The 20515-nt window shown below is 37.1% G+C and overlaps 1 protein-coding gene across 22 annotated transcripts in view; it reads right to left on the bottom strand.

The window, feature by feature from the left end:
• The window catches only part of FUT8 (fucosyltransferase 8), a 342625-nt gene that overhangs the window by 223079 nt on the left and 99031 nt on the right, over positions 1-20515 (bottom strand). For 5 of the 22 annotated variants that reach the window (XM_065548937.2, XM_005561507.5, XM_065548929.2 and 2 more), the window contains one exon: positions 9127-9220. The exons of 14 other annotated variants lie outside the window; for them this stretch is intronic. The gene's annotated coding sequence lies outside the window, so the exon portion shown is untranslated. Of the gene's footprint in view, positions 1-7134; positions 7170-9126; positions 9221-20515 lie in introns of all 22 variants that reach the window. 3 more of the 22 variants (XM_073997543.1, XM_065548931.2, XM_005561505.5) reach the window with 1 other exon arrangement.

The following is a 20515-nucleotide window of genomic DNA, read 5'->3' as shown; positions in this document are numbered from 1 at the left end:
TTAGTCAATCGTAACACTGAGTGTAAGTGGACTAAACTCTCTCCAATCACAAGACTCGGGATAGCTGAATGGATAAAAAAAAAAAAAAGAAGACCCATTAATCTGTTGCTTACAAGAAATACACTTCACCTATAAAGACACACACAGATTGAAAATAAAGAAATGCAAAAGACATTCCATGCCAATGGAAACCAAAACAGAGTAGGAGAAGCTATATTTCTATCAGACAAAATAGATTTCAAGACAAAAACTGTAAGAAGAGACAAAGAAGGTCACTATGTAATAATAAAGAGGTCAATTCAGCAAGAGGATATAAAAATTGTAAGTATTTTAATATATATGCACCCAACAGTGGAGCACCCAGATATATAAAGCAAATATTATTAGAGCTAAAGAGAGAAAGACTCCAATACAATAATAGCTGGAGACTTCAACACCCCACTTTCAGCACTGAACAGATCTTCTAGGCAGAGAATCAACAAAGAAATAGACCAAATGGATCTAATAGATATTTAAAGAATATTTCTTCCAACAGCTACAGAATACACATTCTTTTCTTTAGCACATGGATCATTCTCAAGGATAGACCATATGTTAGGTCACAAAACAAGTCTTAAAACGCTTAAAGAAAAAAAAAAACACATAATATCAAACATCTCTGACCACAATAGAATAAAAATAGAAATCAACACCAAGAGGAATTTTGGAAACTATACAAATACATGTAAATTAAACGATATGCCCCTGAATGACAAGTGGGTCAATGAAGAAATTAAGAAGAAAATTGAAAACTTTCTTGAAACAAATGATAATGGAAAAATAATATACCAAAACCTTTGGAATACAGTAAAAGCTGTACTAAGAGGGAAGTTTATAGCTACAAGTGCCTGCATCAAAAAAAGGAAGAAAAACTTTAAATATACAAGCTAACAATGCATTTTAAGGACTAAAAAAGCAAGAGGAAAACAAACTCAAAAGTAGTAGAAGAAAATAAATAATAAAGATGAGAGAAGAAATGCAGGAAATTGAAATAAAGAAAATACAAAAGATGAATCAAAAAGTTGGTTGCTGGAAAAGTTAAAACAGACAAACCTTAAGTCAGACTAAAAAAAAAAAGAAGATCCAAATAAATCAGAGATGACAAAGGAGACACTACAACTGATACCACAGAAATCCGAAGAATCATTAGTGGCTACTATTAGCAAATATATGCCAATAAATTGGAAAACTTAGAAAAAATGGACAAATTCCTAGACACATACAACCTACCAAGATTGAAACATGAAGAAATCCAAAACCCAAACAGACCAATAATAATGAAATTGAAGCCATAATTAAAAGTCTGACAGTAAAGAAAAGCCTGTGACCCAATGGTTACACTGTTAAATTCTACTAAACATTTAACAAAGAACTAATACCAATCCTACTCAAACTATTCCAAAAAACAGAGAAGGGGGGAGTACTTCCAAACTCATTCTGCAAGGCCACTATTATTACCCTGGTACCAAAACCATAAACAGACACATCAAAAGAAGAAAACTAAGGGCCAATATCCCTGATGAATATTCATACAAAAATCCATAACAAAATACTACCAAATTGAACTCAACAACACATTAAAAAGATCATCCATCATGACCAAGTGAGATTTATCCCTGGGACACCAAAATGGTTCAACATATACAAATCAATCAAAGTGATACACCATATCACACAAAATGATGGACAAAAAACCATATGACCATTTCAATTAATGCTGAAAAAACATTTGATAAAATTCAGCATCCCTTCATTAATAAAAACCCTCAAAAACATGAGTATAGAAGAAACACACATCAACATAATAAAAGCCATACACAACAGACCCACAACTAGTATCACACTGAATGGGGAAAAACTGAAAGCCTGTCTTTTATGATCTGGAACATAACAAGGATGCCCACTTTCACCACTGTTATTCATTATAGTACTGGGAGTCCTAGCGAGAGCAATTAGACAAGAGAAAGATATACAGGGCATATAAATTGTAAAGGAAGAAGTCAAGTTATCCTTGTTTGCAGATGATATGATCTTTTTTATTATTATTATTATACTTCAAGTTCTAGGGTACATGTGCACAACGTGCAGGTTTGTTACATATGTATACTTGTGCCATGTTGCTGTGCTGCATCCATCAACTCATCAGCACCCATCAACTCGTCATTTACATCAGGTATAACTCCCAATGCAATCCCTCCCCTCACCCCCTCCCCATAATAGGCTCCAGTGTGTGATGTTTCCCTTCCTGAGTCCAAGTGATCTCATTGTTCAGTTCCCACCTATGAGTGAGAACATGCAGTGTTTGGTTTTCTGTTCTTGTGATAGTTTGCTGAGAATGATGGTTTCCAGCTGCATCCATGTCCCTACAAAGGACACAAACTCATCCTTTTTTAATGGCTGCATAGTATTCAATGGTATATATGTGCCACATTTTCTTAATCCAGTCTGTCACTGACAGACATTTGGGTTGCTTCCAAGTCTTTGCTATTGTGAACAGTGCCGCAATGAACATACATGTGCATGTGTCTTTACAGCAGCATGATTTATAATGCTTTGGGCATATACCCAGTAATGGGATGGCTGGGTCATACGGTATTTCTAGTTCTAGATCCTTGAGGAATCGCCATACTGCTTTCCATAATGGTTGAACTAGTTTACAATCCCACCAACAGTGTAAAAGTTTTCCTATTTCTCCACATCCTCTCCAGCACCTGTTGTTTCCTGACTTTTTAATGATTGCCATTCTAACTGGTGTGAGATGGTATCTCATTGTGGTTTTGATTTGCATTTCTCTGATGGCCAGTGATGACGAGCTCAGTGAAATAAAAGAGGACACAAACAAATGGAAGAACATACCATGCTCATGGATAGGAAGAATCAATAACGTGAAAATGGCCATACTGCCCAAGGTAATTTATAGATTCAATGCCATCCCCATCAAGCTACCAATGACTTTCTTCACAGAATTGGAAAAAAATGCTTCAAAGTTCATATAGAACCAAAAAAGAGCCCGCATTGCCAAGACAATCCTAAGCCAAAAGAACAAGGCTGGAGGCATCATGCTACCTGACTTCAAACTATACTACAAGGCTACAGTAACCAAAACAGCATGGTACTGGTACCAAAACAGAGATATAGACCAACAGAACAGAACAGAGTCCTCAGAAATAAAACCACACATCTACAGCCATCTGATCTTTGACAAACCTGAGAAAAACAAGAAATGGGGAAAGGATTCCCTATTTAATAAATGGTGCTGGGAAAATTGGCTAGCCATAAGTAGAAAGCAGAAACTGGATCCTTTCCTTACTCCTTATACGAAAATTAATTCAAGATGGATTAGAGACTTAAATGTCAGCCCCAATGCCATAAAAACCCTAGAAGAAAACCTAGGTAATACCATTCAGGACATAGGCATGGGCAAGGACTTCATGTCTAAAACACCAAAAGCAACGGCAACAAAAGCTAAAATTGACAAATGGGATCTAATTAAACTAAAGAGCTTCTGCATAGCAAAAGAAACTACCATCAGAGTGAACAGGCAACCTACAGAATGGGAGAAAATTTTTGCAATCTACTCATCTGACAAAGGGCTAATATCCAGAACGTACAAAGAGCTCAAACAAATTTACACGAAAAAAACAAACAACCCCATCAAAAAGTGGGCAAAGGATATGAATAGACATTTCTCAAAAGAAGACATGCATACAGCCAACAGACACATGAAAAAATGATATGATCTTATACTTGGAAAAAACTAAAAAATCCACCAAAAACCTATTAGAACTGATACTATTAAGAACTGGCAAACTAATTCAGTAAAGTTGCAAGATACAAAATCAACATACAAAAATAAGTAGCATTTCTATATGCGAAATGTGAACAAATTGAAAAATTTAAAAAGTAGTCCCCATTTACAATAGCCACCAAAATAAATAAATACATACATACCTAGGAATGAACCAAATAAGTGAAAGATCTCTGTAACAGAAACTGTACTATACTGATGAAAGAAATTGAAGAGGACACCAAAAATGGAAAGATATTCCATGTTTATGGATTGGAAGAATCAATATTGTTAAAATGTCCATACTACCCAAACCAATCCACAGATTCAATGCAATCCCTATCAAAATACCAATGACATTCTTTACAGAGATATTAAAAAAAAAATTCTAAAATTTATAGGGAACCACAAAAGACTCAGAATAACCAAAGCCATCCTAAGCAGAAAGAACCAAAGTAGAGGAATCACATTAACTGACTTCAAACTGTATTAAGAGCTATAGTAAACAAAACAACATGGTACTGGCATAAAAACAGACCCAGAGACCAACAGAACCGAGAAACCCAGAAAAAAATCCACACACCTACAGTGAACTCATTTTTGGCAAAGGTGCCAAAAACATACATGGCAGAGAAGACAGTTTCTTCAATAAATGGTGCTTAGAAACTGGATATCCATATGCAGAAGAATGAAATTAAACTCCTATCTCTCACCACATACAAAAATCAAATCAAAATATTGATTAAAGACAAAAATCTAAGACCTCAAACTATGAAATGACTAAAAGAAAACACTGGGGACTCTCTCCAGGATATTAGTCTGGGCAATGATTTCTTAAGTAATACCTCACAAGCACAGGCAACCAAAGCCAAAATGGACAGATGGCATCACACCAAGTTAAAAGTTTCTCCAGAGCAAAGTAAACAACCAACAAAGAGACAACCCACACAATGGAAGAAAATATTTGCAAACTACCCATCTGACAAAGGATTAATAACCAGAATACAAAAGAAGCTCGGCCAAGCACAGTGGCTCACACCTGTAATCCCAACACTTTGGGAGGCCGAAGCAGATAGACTACCTGAGGTCAGGAGTTCAAGACCACCCTGGCCAACATGGTGAAACCCCATCTCTACTAAAAATACAAAAATTTAGCTGGGCGTGGTGGCAGGCACCTGTAATCCTAGCTACTTGGGAGGCTGAGGCAGGAGAATTGCTTGAACCCGGGAGGTGGAGGTTACAGTGAGCCCAGATCACACCACTGCACTCCAGCCTAGGCAACAAGAGCAATACACCATCTCAAAAAAAAAAAACAAAAACAAAAACAAAAAACCTCAAACAACTCCACAGGAAAAAATTAATAATCCAATTAAAAACCAGGCAAAAGATCTGAATAGATATTTCTCAAAAAAAAGAAATAAATAAAGACATACAACTAGCAAACACACATATGAAAAAGTGTTCAGCCAGGCACAGTGGCTCATGCCTGTAATCCTAGCACTTTGGGAGGTTAAGGCAGGCAGATTGCCTGAGCTCAGGAGTTTGAGACCAGCCTGGGCAACATGGTGAAACCCCATCTCTACTAAAATACAAAAAAAAAAAAAAAAAAAGCCAGGCATGGCTGTGTGCGCCTGTAAGTCCCAGCTACTCGGGAGGCTGAGGCAGGAGAGAACCTAGGAGGTGGAGGTTGCAGTGAGCCAAGATCGGTGCCACTGCACTCCAGCCTGGCAACAGAGCGAGACTCCATCTCATAATAAAAAAAATTTAAAAATAAAAAAAATTTTTTAAAAGTGCTCAACATCACTGATCATCAGAGACATGCAAATTGAAACTACAATGAGATATCATCTTACTCCAGTTAAAATGGCTTTTATCCAAAAGACAAGCAATAATCAATGCTGGCAAAGATATGGAAAAAAGAGAACCCTTATACACTGTTGGTGGGAATGTAAATTAGTACAACTGCTATGAAGAACAGTTTGGACGATCCTTAAAAAACTAAAAATTGAGCTACCATATGATTTAGCAATCTCACTGCTAGATATGTACCCCAAAAAAGGAAATCAGTATATCAGAGAGATATCTGCACTCCCATGTTTACTGTAGCACTGTTCACAATAGCCAATATTTGAAAGCAACCTAAGTGTCCATTAGCAGACGAATGAACAAAGAAAATGTGGTACACATACACAATACAGTACTACTCAGCTATAAAAGAGAATGAGATCCTCTCATTTGCAACATGGATGGAACCGGAGGTCACTGCATTAAGTGAAATAAGCCAGGCAAAGAACGACATGCATCTCATGCTCTCACTTATTTGTGGGATCTAAAAATCAAAACAATTGAACCCATGGAAAAAGAAGGATGATTACTAGAGGCTGGGAGAGGCAGTGGTGGGATGAGGGAGAGGTGGGGATGGTTAATGGGTACAAAAAAAACAGGACGAATGAGTGACACCTAGTATCTGATAGCACAACAGAGTGACTATAATCAGTTACTTGGGTTCAATCAGGCTGGTGGGAAAAATATTAAAGATAGTTTTAGAGATAGATACAATCTTCTTGGAAAGTCAAGAAGTTTGCGTAACTTCAGGAATAGATATGGTTGAAGGCAACCTGATCTTTACCTCTAAACAAATTAAAGTAGTAATAAAGGAAGGCAGAGTAGTTTACCTAGCTAGCTTGTTTACTAATACAATCTTAAGACTAACCTTTGATGTACCATGGGTGCTTAAGTGCTTTTTACTTGGAAAGTCCACAATGTCAATTACCCTCTAATGGTGTTGACTCAAGCTTTTGTTCATTGATCTTACTGCATAAATGCCAGTCTCACTGGTCACAACTGTTTACAGAACTCTCCAGGGAGTCTGTAAGCAGTTGAGACACCCTCAGCTGGACTGGCAAAACAGAGTATCTGTGTGTCATTGTACTTTATTCATCTGTGGCCTGGTCAGAGTCTGTGGGCAGACCCCCACAGTTGGTACCCCTGTGTGAGGGGTGTTGCCGCAATCAATAATTTAATTGTACATTTTTAAATAACTAAGAGTGTATTTGGATTGTTTGTAACACAGAGGATAAATGCTTGAGGGGAGGGACAGTGCATTGTCCATGATGTGACTTTTACACATTGTACGCCTGTGTCAAAACATCTCATGTATCCCATAAATACATATACCTATTATGAACCCACAAAAATTAAAAATAATTGTTTTAAAAAAAATCACTAAGTAGTATAATTCACTGGTTGTCCTTACTACCCAATTTTCAAAATAACAAATCCTGTTTATTAAAACAGCATTATCATACCTTCTACACAAATTTAAGATTTACAGTTCTTCCTCCTAAGGAAAAAAAAAACAGTAGAAAACTAAATTTTTATGTGAAATTTGACATATGGATGACAATCCCCAACATTTGCTATCAACATGGAATTAACTTTGATCAAAATTAATTTACTTAGAAAATCTTAGTCCACTGTATAGTGTTCTTTGCTGCTTTTTTATAGCAAGAAATACAGCTAAATTGTTTTTCAAATCACACTGAAAAATGGCTTACTACTTTTTATATTACTAGCTTAACTTTTATTCCATGGACTTTTAACCTACTTAACTAAAAGCATACCAATTAAAATTTAAGGTAAACATAATATCTAATTCACCTTAAGAAATCCAAAAGAACCATTATAAAATAAGCCTCCAAACTTAGCAAGCATATCAGAATGGCCAGACCCGAGGGAAGTATTAGCAATATCTTCACTTTACATATATGTTAATTTTATTATCACTTCCACATCTGTGGTGCATTAGGTACAACAGTCACCTCTGAACCCTTTACACAGTGAACACATGGTGGACTATTACAAAATTAGTAGCTAGGGTAATACCTTAAGGAATTATTAATAATTTTGTTATCCAGCCAGAGGATAGCTGCAGAGTTGGAAAAGTAAGTTTTCCTAGGAAGATAATAAGGAATTAGGGTGAGATACAAGGGAAATGACTTGGAGATGGTCACAAAAAGAATAGGCGAAAGTAATAACAAGGAAAAGATTACATAAAATTTTCTAGAAAAAAATAATATAGCAAAAACAATCAAATGAGAATGAAGATGGATGACTGTGAAAGACAGAAAATACTATAAAATTCCACTCTTAATTTTCTAAATACAAAATACATTCCTGAGACCCCATATTCCTGAAACTCCAAAACAAAGTCTAAATAAAACTGAGATGTAGGCCGGGCACGGTGGCTCACAACTGTAATCCCAGCACTGTGGGAGGCTGAGGCAGGAGGATCACAAGGTCAGGAGATTGAAACCATCCTGGTTAACACGGTGAAACCCCGTCTCTACTAAAAATACAAAAAATTAGCCGAGTGTGATGGCGGGCGCCTGTAGTCCCAGCTACTTGGGAGGCTGAGGCTGGAGCGTGGCGTGAACCCGGGAGGTGGAGGTTGCAGTGAGCCAAGATCGCGCCACTGCACTCCAGCCTGGGCGACAGAGCGAGACTGTCTCAAAAAAAAAACACACACACACTGAAATGCTGACAAGTAGTACTTGACATACTTTCTAGCTAAAGTAATAACCAACAAAACTGATTCAATTACGTCAGTTTCTAAGAGATAAAGAAATAAAGACAATTAAGACTAGTCAGGTCAAGTGGTTATACACGTAAAACTATTCAGGTAACAGTGGCTAGTTATATGAGACAAGATAGCTTAGCACATGGGGCACAGAATACAGCCCTGCTCCCAAAAAAATGTCATATGACTTTGAGAAAGCCACTATATATCATCTCTAAAGCTAAAATAATGTCGTCTCAGTAGGAATAGTGATACTGCATCAATAAGTAATACAATGTGTTGGGCTTTTTTTTTTTTTACTTTCTTTCTTTTTTTGAGATGGAGTTTCGCTCATGTTGCCCAGACTGGTGTGCCAATGGCATGATCTCAGCTCACTGCAACCTCTGCCTCCCAGGTTCAAGCCATTCTCCTGCGCAGTGGCTCATGCCAGTAATCTCAGCACTTTGGGAGGCCAAGGCAGGCAGATCACCTGAAGTCAGGAGTTTGAGACCAGCCTGGCCAACAAGGTGAAACCCTGTGTCTACTAAATATACAAAAAAAATTAGCCAGGCATGGTGGCGGGCGCCTGTAATCCCAGCTACTCAGGAGGCTGAGGTTGGAGAATACAATGTTTTCTGAGTGAGGAGACACTACGGAAAGAGAACAGGGTTCCTGGCTTCTAAAAAGAGAAAAAAAGTATTTATTAACCAAGTTATTTCAATATATATTTAAAAAGTCTTACCTTCCTTCCCCTAGAACATAAGAAGCTGACAAAACCACATGACAATTATGAAGACAGGAATTATTGCTTGAATCTGGGTCACTAAAATTATTAGCTGTTCAAATGAGATAAAAGAAAGGGGAAACATTAATTATCTAGCAGTCTACATTTTCTTTGTTGTTAATGTGAAACATATCTCACACAAAACCATTCAAATAAGATAAACATCCCTATGGGTCCTTTGAAGCAAAGATTGGACAAATAGTAAAAATTATTTAAACAATTCCTGATCACCAAATGTCAACAAATTTAGTTTAAAAAAATGTTTTAATCCATACAGTTAACATCCTACTTTAATATTTTTTCCTAAAAAAGAACATGAAAGTTCACATAATACAAAAAAGCCTCACAGTTTTAAAGAAGGGGGTATAGGTGGGAGAAGTAAGAAATTCAAACAGCTTCAAGGACAAAAACCATGTCCCACACCAGAAAATATTTACAACTCTTCATCTTGAATTCAACTAACATCCAACTGCGGCAATCAGCCAAGCTTGGCAAATTAAAATAACAGTAATTCTGACAGATTATCTTCTATAAATATTCAAATATGAACATTTGTGTTCATGCAAAGGTCTCCATATGCCAATCAAAATGCTTTGTTAAGGATCCTAACAATGAGCTTTTTTTTTTCACCCATCAGGGGATTCAGTAGGAATCCCCTGAATCCTTAACTTTCATTTTAACTCACCCCAGCTAATTATGAGACACATTATCTGTCTAGTTGTAGCTTGAATTAAAAACTTAAGGATAACATTCACATAGTATCAACAGACAAGAGGAACCTAGAACCTTTCAAAATCTAGGTCTGTAAAGACAAAAGGAAAGATCCAGGAAGGGAGGGAGGGAAGGGCAGAGAGAGTCTCTTGAAGGATGGCAACCAAATAAAAGATTACCTTTCTATTTGCGTTAGCAGATAGGTATTACTTTACTGAAAGTAAAATCTAGATATAAAGAACAATTAACAATTTCATAAATTTGGGCTCTATTCAAAGTTTCATTAAGGAAGACTACTATTTATGTGGCTCAAGACAGGATGCTATGTTTTGATGACAAGTTTAAGTATATGAAACTGTCAAAAGCAGAAAAATGCCATCAGTATGAAATTCACACCAAACACACCTTTTGAAATCTACAGATGTCCTATCATGAGGAACAATCAATAAATAAGAGTAACAATGGCTTTAATGAAAGCAAATTATCTGACGCGTGAATTTGTTAATTGTTCCCTCCTGTCCTCCATTACTCAGTTTCCCTTAAACATGTACACAGTTACCAAACAGCCTCACGCCTTCCAGGAAAATTACAAGTGATAGGCACGTTTCTGCATTCAGGGCAGCATTATATTATAGAAGAAAATTTAACCTATTCAGAAGCATATACTTCTCTGATCCCACCTGGAAAGAAACAGCTATAAATAGCTCTACTAAAATTGCTCAAAATATTTCTAGACAGGCAGGCTTACAATAGAAACTCCTACTTTATGATCACTCACTACTCAGCCATCCAAGTCCAACACTGGATCTAAGCCAAACGAGTAGTTCTCAAGTGAGGGAAGGGAGAAAAAAAGTCTAGTCTAGGGACCAGTAGCTTCAGCCTCCCCTGGGAGCTTGTCAGAAATGCACAATCTCAGGCCTTACCCAGGGACATACTGAATCAGAATCAGTATTTTACCAAGATCCTCAAGTGATTTATATACACATTAAAATTGAAGAAGCTCTGCAGGAGGGGGAATATTTGAATGAGAAAAAAGGTATAATCTTTTCAGAGGTTGGTTACCACTGGAGGCCACTGTTTGGCTAATAGGCAACCAATTTTAAAACTTTGTTTATGGGTAACATCATTACTTTTACCATAATTTTTTTTACATTTTAAATAAGGGCTTTTAAAAAACAGAAATATCTCAAGAGGCAAAGAATGAGTATCTAATGATTAAATGTAAGTTCCCAAAAAAAGCTGTGACAGAGTCACCTTAGAATAAGTGGACCCAGGCTGGGCATGGTGGCTCACGCCTGTAATCCCAGCACTTTGGGAGCCTAAGGCAGGTGGATCACTTGAGGTCTGGAGTTCGAGACCAGCCTGGGCAACATGGTGAAACCCCATCTCTACTAAAAATACAAAACTTAGCCAGGCATGGTGGTGGGTGCCTATAATCTCAGCTACTCGCGAGGCAGGAGAATCACTTGAACCTGGGAGGTGGAGATTGCAGTGAGCTGAGATCCCACCACTGCACTCCAGCCTAGGTGACAGAATGAGATTCCGTCTCAAAAAATAATAATAAATAAGTGGACCCATCTGGGCATAGTGGCTCACACCTGTAATTCCAGACCACTTGGAGGTCAACATGAGTGAATCACTAGAGGTCAGGAGTTCGAGACCAGCCTGGCCCACATAGCAAAACCTCATCTCTACAAAAAACACAAAACTTAGCTGGGTGTGGTGGTGGGCGCCCGTAATCCCAGCTACTTGGGTGGCTGAGGTGAGAAGGCTGCTTCAGCTCGGGAGCTCGGGGCTCCAGAAAGCCAAGATCACACCACTATACTCCAGCCGGGGCATCAGAGCAAGACACTGTCTCAAAGAGAAGAGAAGAAAACAAAAGAGGAGAGAGAGAGGGAGAGGGGAGGAGAGGAGGGGAGGAGGGGAGGAGCGGAGGGTAAGAGGGGAGAAGAAGAGGGGAGGAGGGGAGAAGAGGAGAAGAGACAAAGTAGACCCGTCTCATGCCACAACCACATTAACTAGACCCACCAATCACATTAACTAGACAAATTAATTTTTAAAATAATAACAACTCCTTTCCTTCCAAACCCTCAGCATTAAGAATATCTGGGACTGGGGTCCAAGTAGCTAGGAAAGAGACCAACAGACCAAAGGCCTATGGCCTCCTGTGACCAGAAAAGAAGGCTATATATACTGGTTATTCAGCTACTTTCTCTCAGATCCAAATCTACCCTTTAATACTCATCTCTGTAACACTGAAAATAAAACTCTGAAAACTACTTTTCTCTTCTGCAGCTAGCTTCCTCATACTGCCAATAAGGACACTAGAGGGAGAATGCAGTACATACTTTTTCCAGTCAGCATTGCCCAGCATAGGTCCTCCACCCCAGCAGTAGCAGTGATAACCACCAGCTTTTTCTGGCACTCTCAGAAATTCCCCTCAGACATACCAACAGCTGTCAGGAAGTACCCCCTCCAGAGGTTTTGAATCCCAATTCTATGAGGTCCCACATCCAAGTTCTTATTTCCCCCCAACCATATGAATAGTGGTTGATTCCTGCAAATACTGTCTCTGTGTTACCCCAGTGTTCCCTGTTTGCTTTTTCAGTCCTCCAATACCTGTATAATCCATTCCCTATATTAAATTTTCTGGGCTGAAATTTTTTTGTTTGTAATTCTGTAGAGAGAGGGGTTACTATGTTACCCAGGCTGGTCTCAAACTCCTGGTCTCAAGAAATCCTCCTGCCTCGAGTATTTAGTGTGGACTGTTTTCCTGACCTGATCCTAATTGAGCCATCACGGCTAGATGGAATAAAATTCAACATGATCTTGATCATTTTGGAAAACAGTCTTCCCAAACATGATAGTCCATAAGAAAATATTTACTGCCTCTCCTCGAAAATAGGTGCAAGATAGGAAATGGATACAAAAAGCACAGTTGAGGAAGAAAGAAGAAGAAACATAACCTAAGAAAGCAATATATTGAAACAAGTATCATGGTATAAAACACATTTTAACCCTGAAAAACATAAAAGAAAGGCCAATAAAAAGTTTGAAACAAATACAAGTTTTCAATGCTGATGAAAACCACAGACTTTTAGATATATGATTCTTCTGCCTCTGCCATTGTTCAGTTTTGTTACAGCAGTTTTATATCTAGTTTGGGTTATTACACTTTAAGGAGGCTATTGAGAAATTAGGGAAAGTCCAAAGAAGATTATACAAATGATGAAAGGGGATAGGAAATAGGATCTATAAAGAAAGGTTCAACAGTCAAACCTTTTAGTCTAGAGAAAAGAAAACTTCAGGCCAACATATTAACTGCCTTCCAGTTTAACAGTTCTAACCAGCTGCCCACCATCATCTCTACAGAGGAAATGAGCTTAAAATGGAAGACAACAAAGTAAGTGAAGACCTAAAATGTAGCTTCTTAGCTTATGACTCTCCTTCAAATAACTAAAGTGGTGGCTCTTAATGCTGGTTTCACGAGAGAATGATCCAGGATATTTACCAAAAGATGATGATGATGATGATGATGATGATGATGACGACGACGACAACGACAATGATGCCCAGAACCCCAAAGGCAAAGGTCTAATTTAACTGGTATGACACAGAGCCTAGGCATAAAGAACAAAAAGTATCCAAGTGTTTATAATATACTGAAAGCGGGAATGAGAACCACTTAATGGAACACTGCATAACTGTGCTACTCAAAGCATGTTGTAAAGAGGAGAGGGAGAGGGAGAGGGAGAGGGGAGGAGAGAAGGGGAGGAGGGGATGAGCTACATCCAGATCACCAACAGGAGCTTGTTGGAAAGGCAACATCTCATCCCATTCCAAAACTACTGAATAAGAATCTACACGTTATTATGATCCCTACACAATCCCATATGCCCATTAAAGTTTGAAAAGCATTGTTCTATAATAGTTTGAAAGGGGCATAAGTGTGTGAGACCAAACACCAGCCTAAAAATAACTAAGCTGAATTTTTCTGAACTTTTAAATATAAAAATTTTTTTACCTTAAGGTCATTTAGAGTTTACTAAGAATACTATTTTAGAGAGTGAATAATAATTATAACTAAATATTCAACACATACTGTTTGCTGGCATTATTATTATTATTATTATTTTTTTGAGACAGGGTCTTGCTGTGTTGCTCAGGCTGGAGTGCAATGTTACAATCACAGATCACTGCAGCCTGGATGGACCTCCCGGACTCAAGCAATCCTCCTGCCTCAGCCTCCCATGTAGCTGAGACTACAGGCACATACCACCGCACCAGCCTGAGTTTTTCACTTTTTGTACATACAAGGTCTCACTATGTTGCTCAGGCTGATCTCGAACTCCTAGGCTCAAGTAATCCTCCCACCTCAGCCTCCCAAAGTGTTGGGATTACAGGCACAAGCCACTGCACACAACTCATTATTCTTTACAAATTGATTTAATCATCAACACATCTATAAAGTAGATATTTAATAATAATCAGTTATGGCAAAATAAGGTATTAAATAATCTGCCCCATGTACTACTTAAAAAAAAAAGTCGTAAACCTGAGACTTGAGTTGTAGTCTGTTTAAGGGCCTATACTTAACCCCAAAATAATACTAGTTTATCAACACCATTCCCAAACATTCTGAAATCATTCACAACGAAAGTATAATAACTGGTAATGAAAACGCTGTAAGAGTAAAGAAAAAAGTAGTGTGCTCTTCTCTGGTTAAAAAAAAAAAAAAATTCAGCCAGGTATGGTGGTGTGTGTCTATAGTCCCAGCAACTTGGGAGGCTGAGGAAGGAGAATCACTTGAGCCTAGGAGTTTGAGGCCAGCCTGGGCAACATAGTGAGATCCCTGTCTCTTGAAAAATTTTGGTAATAACCACTATTATTTATATTTGGGAAGTAACTGAAACCCTATGTTGGGGGACACATTCTTCCCCAATGCCTCCTTAATTCATCCCTACAACTATTACTACTTCCACAACCATTACTACCACTACAACCCTCAGAAAAGTAATGTACATGAGGCTATAATTAGTTTTCACAATGAAATAGGCATGACATAAATTTAGCCTGATTTTTCTCCTCTGTATCTCACTGCTTCCAACCTCTAAAAAAGTCTACTGCTTCCATCTGTTACTATAGAAGCAAAAATTACCATTTCAGTAAGACCCAAATGGTACTTCTGAAAATATTGAGGAAAACTTCTAAAGGAGAGGTCAGACAGAGACTGTCAGTAAAAAGCCTACTAGAAGCTTTAACAATTCATTTAATTCTAAATCACACAAAAGAATAGTCAAAATTCTCAGAGATAAATAACATTGTTGTACTGGCAGATAGACTGAATTTAAAATATGCAAAATTATATACTATGAGTATTTAAAGCAGAGCATTACTAAGATATTTTAGCTTCATTCAACAAGCACGTTCCATTTAAAAAAAAAAAAAAAAAGCATACAACACCTTTTTAATTAACAATGACAAACCAACCCTGGTGACCTAGTTTCTGATAATGAACAAAACTACAGATATCAAAAATACAGTTGCTTAACCCATAAGAATTATTAAAGTCGATACAGGAGCCAAAAAGATTTGCAGGCTAAAGATATCAATGCAAAGACTCACTGAAATACAGTCTTCCAAACACCTAAGTTTAAAATTACGACGAGGCAATTTATTGGTTCCTTTGAGTAAGATTTCACTTGAAGAATCTAAAAAAGATAAGGTCATATGAAACACTGTGGGGATGCAACTTGATTTCCTAAAAAGTCAAGTGAGACTTCCCAGGAAGGCAAAGATACAACTCAAAAGAATAGACAGATAAAACTCAAAAGAGTGTTCTTAGGGAGGAAAGCAATAAGTCGAAAATACAGAGGCTGAACATTCCTGATTATCTTTTCATTAAATAATATGACTAATAAAATGACCCTGACCAAAACTCCCTGAAAATTTCTATCAGCTTTGAAATCTTCATATTATATAAATTATCTGTAGTTATGCTTTTCTTCTAGTTAGCAGCAGAAAAGTGCTCCCTTTCCCTCTCCACCTAGCTTCATAACAGCACATTCTCAATCTGCTTTCCTTTCCTACCCTATCTGGAGACTATAAATTGAGTAAAATACGACATATTTTATACTAAATTGAGACTACTTTACTCATAGTGTCAATAATTATTTTGTTTGAATAACTGAATAAAATATGATATATTCATTTTAAAATACTCCAAATAAGTAAATTGCATTTTATAAATTTTAATATTTATAATACTTTAATATTTACTAAACATTAGCTGAATGAATAAATGTCACCGCCCATTAAACTCTTATAACACAGAAAAATCACATATATGTAAACATTTAAACGGAAAAAATTTACCACCTCCATTACCAATAAAATGAAAAGCTTATTACATCAAAGAAAAATATTTAAAAATCATTAGAATCATTTTTTAATCATCAGGAAGAATAAATTTAAAAGATGATTCTCAAACTTCATAGAGAATAAGAATTATGATTAAGCTTATAAAACTGCAGGGTCTGGGCTCCATGGCCAGAGATCCTGATTCAGACTCAGTTTCAGACGACAAACACAAAACTCTACATTTTAACAAGCTTCCAAGGTAATTACCATGCAGATTATCCTTGAACCACACTTTAGTAAATATTTCACTTTCAAACCACTGTCAACTTCCAAATAAGTCCTTCAGGTCTGATCAAAATGCCCATTCCCATCTTTCATCTTAGGAACATCAACTTCTGATTAAGGAATCAACATACAGAAAAAGTAATGGCAACCAGTTACTGGACATGTATTACTGTTGGAAATGAACTTCTAACACACTCTAACATACACATACAAATTAAATTATATACTGCATATGAAGTATGTAACACAGCATCTGGCTGGAATAAATAAATGCTCAATAAAAGGAGCAACGATTATACTTAAAATTTATCACAACCTTAGGAGGTGGCTGCTATTATTGCCAATTTGCAGTTGAGGAAACTGAGGTCTAGTAACTTGCCCAAAGTCACAGGGGTAGTTAAGGGTCAGAAACAGAATTCAACACAACCCATTTGACTCCAAAACCTGAACTCTTTAATCTAGGCTAACTTCCTGAGGCCCCAGGGCAACAACCGCAGGTACAAAACCACTCCACAGTCATACCCACTAGAAGAATTTTCCTGAGTCATACCACAAAAATCATGGCCAAAGTCCACTCTCACACTGGGGGCTATGAAGAACTGCCCAAAATTGGGTAATTTATAAAGAAAAGAAGTTTAATTGACTCACAGTTCTGCATGGCTGGGGAGGACTCAGGAAACTTACAATCATGGCAGAAGGGGAAGAGGCATGTCTGACATGGTGGCAGGCAAGAGAGAGTGAATGTGTGAAGGAGGAACTGTCAGACATGTATAAAACCATCAGATCTCATGAGAACTCACTCACTAACATGAGAACAGCATGGGGGACACCACCCCCATGATCCAGTCATTCCCCACCAGGTCTCCCTTGACACGTGGGGATTGTGGGGATTACAATTCAAGATGAGATCTGGGTGAGGAGACAAAGTGTAACCATATCACATACTCTTACAAATATTCCTATATGATTAAGCGTGAAAGAAGGGCAGTTGGCCGGGCACGGTGGCTCACACCTGTAATCCCAGCACTTTGGGAGGCCGAGTCGGGCGGATCACAAGGTCAGGAGATCGAGACCATGGTGAAACCCCGTCTCTACTAAAAATAGAAAAAATTAGCCGGGCGCAGTGGCGGGCGCCTGTAGTCCCAGCTAATCGGGAGGCTGAGGCCGGAGAATGGCGTGAACCCGGGAGTCGGAGCTTGCAGTGAGCCGAGATTGTGCCACTGCACTCTAGCCTGGGCGACAGAGCGAGACTCCGTCTCAAAAAATAAAAATAAATAAAATAAAGAAGGGCAGTCATAGGACTATGATGAATTGAGGTTGCTAAAAATGTTTAATGTTTTATAGCACTTGAGAATTACAAATTAGGTAATCTATGTAATAATAACTCCAAAAGGAATATGACTGAAAATATGTCAAAGGAATCTATTCCGAAATCACTCAGGGTTAGCTGTTTAACTCAAAGACAGTACAAACTCAGTCTTACGGTTCTCCACATCTAGGCAGCCTCGGGGGGCCAACTAACAGACTTATTTCCTCCCCTGAAAATACAAACATAATTAGTATTTACTTCAAAGTTCTCTATTTAAAGTGATTTTTTTCTACTTAAATTTTTCTAAAATCTGATTATGTTCCTAATGATTTTTGTGTCTAAATTTTTTATTTTTTAAAAAACTAACTTTCCTAAAAATGTCTGTTTCTCCCATCATCTCAAGTTCCTACTAAATGGTTTTCTTTCTTCCAAGTGTATTTCTAGCTTGTCTATTCCCACCACCTAGCCCCAAAATGGTAAGCACTGGTTTCCAAAATACCTCCTTACCTCTACTTGAACCAAGACTACATTCACAACAAATAAAACACAATTAGTCATAGCAAAAAATATTATATACTGGTAACATTAGCATATTACAAATTCAGAAAATGGAAAAAAGATAAAAGTGTGTTTTATTCTGCTAAATTATATTTTAAAAACTTGTATTTTAACCTGGTATCTCTCAATAAGCAATACAAATCCTATAGCTGTTGTTTAGCTTTTTAAACCCTACAAATAGCTAAGATTTTTAAAAATTAAATCTATTAAAATTAGGCTCTTAGTCAAATAAAATATGATACATAGATAAAGAGCAATATACAAATGGACCGTAGCCTGCAGGAAAACATAACTCCCATTTGTTCACACTCTCCTTAAAGGAAACAAAATCTCCAGTACTACCACATCCAAACCAGAGGTGATGATTCACTAGACTGCTCCTGCCCAAGGAACCCCAGTGCAATAAGAAGCCAAAGTGAAAATCCTGCTTGAGACCTGTTTATTTAATATGTAAAAGCAGGTATCTCAATTACCTAAATTTTCACAAAGAATACATAACTTTTTTTTTAATTATCATAGTTAGAAAAGATTTGCTAGTTTTTAAAATGTGATTAATTTACTGGGTTTTGTTTTTTTTTTTTAAGGGAAAAGCGAACTTTAGTAATTCCTATCTGAGGAATGAAACTGTAAACATATTAAATCCTATAAAAAGAAAGAAAAGAAAGGTTCTGAAAGGTTCCAGAAAGAGGCACAAAGTCCCTAAACCAACAAACACCATGTTTCACACTAAGTAAGAACTTTGTGCCTCTCCTACAGAGCTCTGTAGAGGAAAAAAAAAAAAAACTGAGAGATCTTTAGGTAAAACCAGAGCCCAGAACTATGACAGCAGAAATTCTGGAGTCTCTTGGAAGTCCTTCTAACTATACAACAAAGCCTCAATCAGCAGGAAACCTAAATAGTTGGTAAAACCTTCCTCCCCACTTCCTTAAGTATAAAAAATATCCTTTCTCTTCCTTCTCCTGAATTCTGGAACCCTTCAGAACCTTACTTTTTTTTCTTTTTATAGGATTTAATATGTTTATAGTTTCATTCCTCAGACAAATACCTAATGCATGCAGGGCTTAAAACCTAGATGATGGGTTGACAGGTGCAGCAAACCACCATGGCACATGTATACTTATGCAACGATCCTGCATGTTCTGCACATGTATCCCAGAACTTAAAAGTAAAATTTTTAAAAATAAAAAATAAAAAAATATGCTGCCCCTCCTGAGCAGATTCTCTGGATACAACTAGAGAGTGATGCTTTGCAGCCCCAGATTCCTCTTCACTCCTTGTTTGTTACACACAGAGGGAGAATAAGCCATCTACTTGTAATTCAATCAGAAACTTTTTATGAACATAGCAACTACAATAAACCTTTTCTCTTCTAATGGTATGTAAATGCACTGTCTGGTAAGGTATTCAGTAGCCAAATGTAGCCATATGAAATGTGGTTAGTTTGAACTGAGATGTGCTGTAAGTGTACAATACACATGGATTTCAAAGACTTAATATGAATAAAAGAATGTAAAAATCTAATTGATATTTTTATATCGATTAGTTGTTGAAATATTTTACATACATTATGGTAAATAACTGAAACCAATTTTAACCGCTTCTTTTTGCTTTTTTAAATGTAGCTAACAAAAAGTTAAAAAATTACAGGTGTGGTTCACTCTACATTTCTAATGGACAGCACTGGGGTATAAATTAATGACCATAGTTTTTACTAAACTATACCTAGATCAAACTTGCACGTTTATACAGTATGATAAAATGTAGTCATTACAACAGCTAAACCAAAATTTTCTTTCCCCCTGACTTACAAAGTATACTACATTCACTTATCTGTTTCCAGGTTCCTTCCTTTCTTATCTCTTCATCTAAACTTAAAATATTGAATAAATTTTATGTTTCTTCACCTCCTCCTCACTTCCACCCAAATTACCGGCCTTGAAATATTAATCTTTTATCTCCAAAGACTATCATACTTAGAAAAAAAATAGGATAAAATTTTTCCCAAAGAGGCCTCCAAGGTTATCCCTAAGAGACAATACATGGCAATGTTAAAGGTTTGGTCTCTAGAATCAATAGCCCAGTGAGAACTCTACCTTTCACTAGGCAAATTATTGTAGCTCAGTT

Source organism: Macaca fascicularis, chromosome 7 (genome assembly GCF_037993035.2).
Source record: "Macaca fascicularis isolate 582-1 chromosome 7, T2T-MFA8v1.1".
Classification (NCBI taxonomy): domain Eukaryota; kingdom Metazoa; phylum Chordata; class Mammalia; order Primates; family Cercopithecidae; genus Macaca; species Macaca fascicularis.
This window is presented reverse-complemented; position numbering and strand designations above follow the sequence as displayed.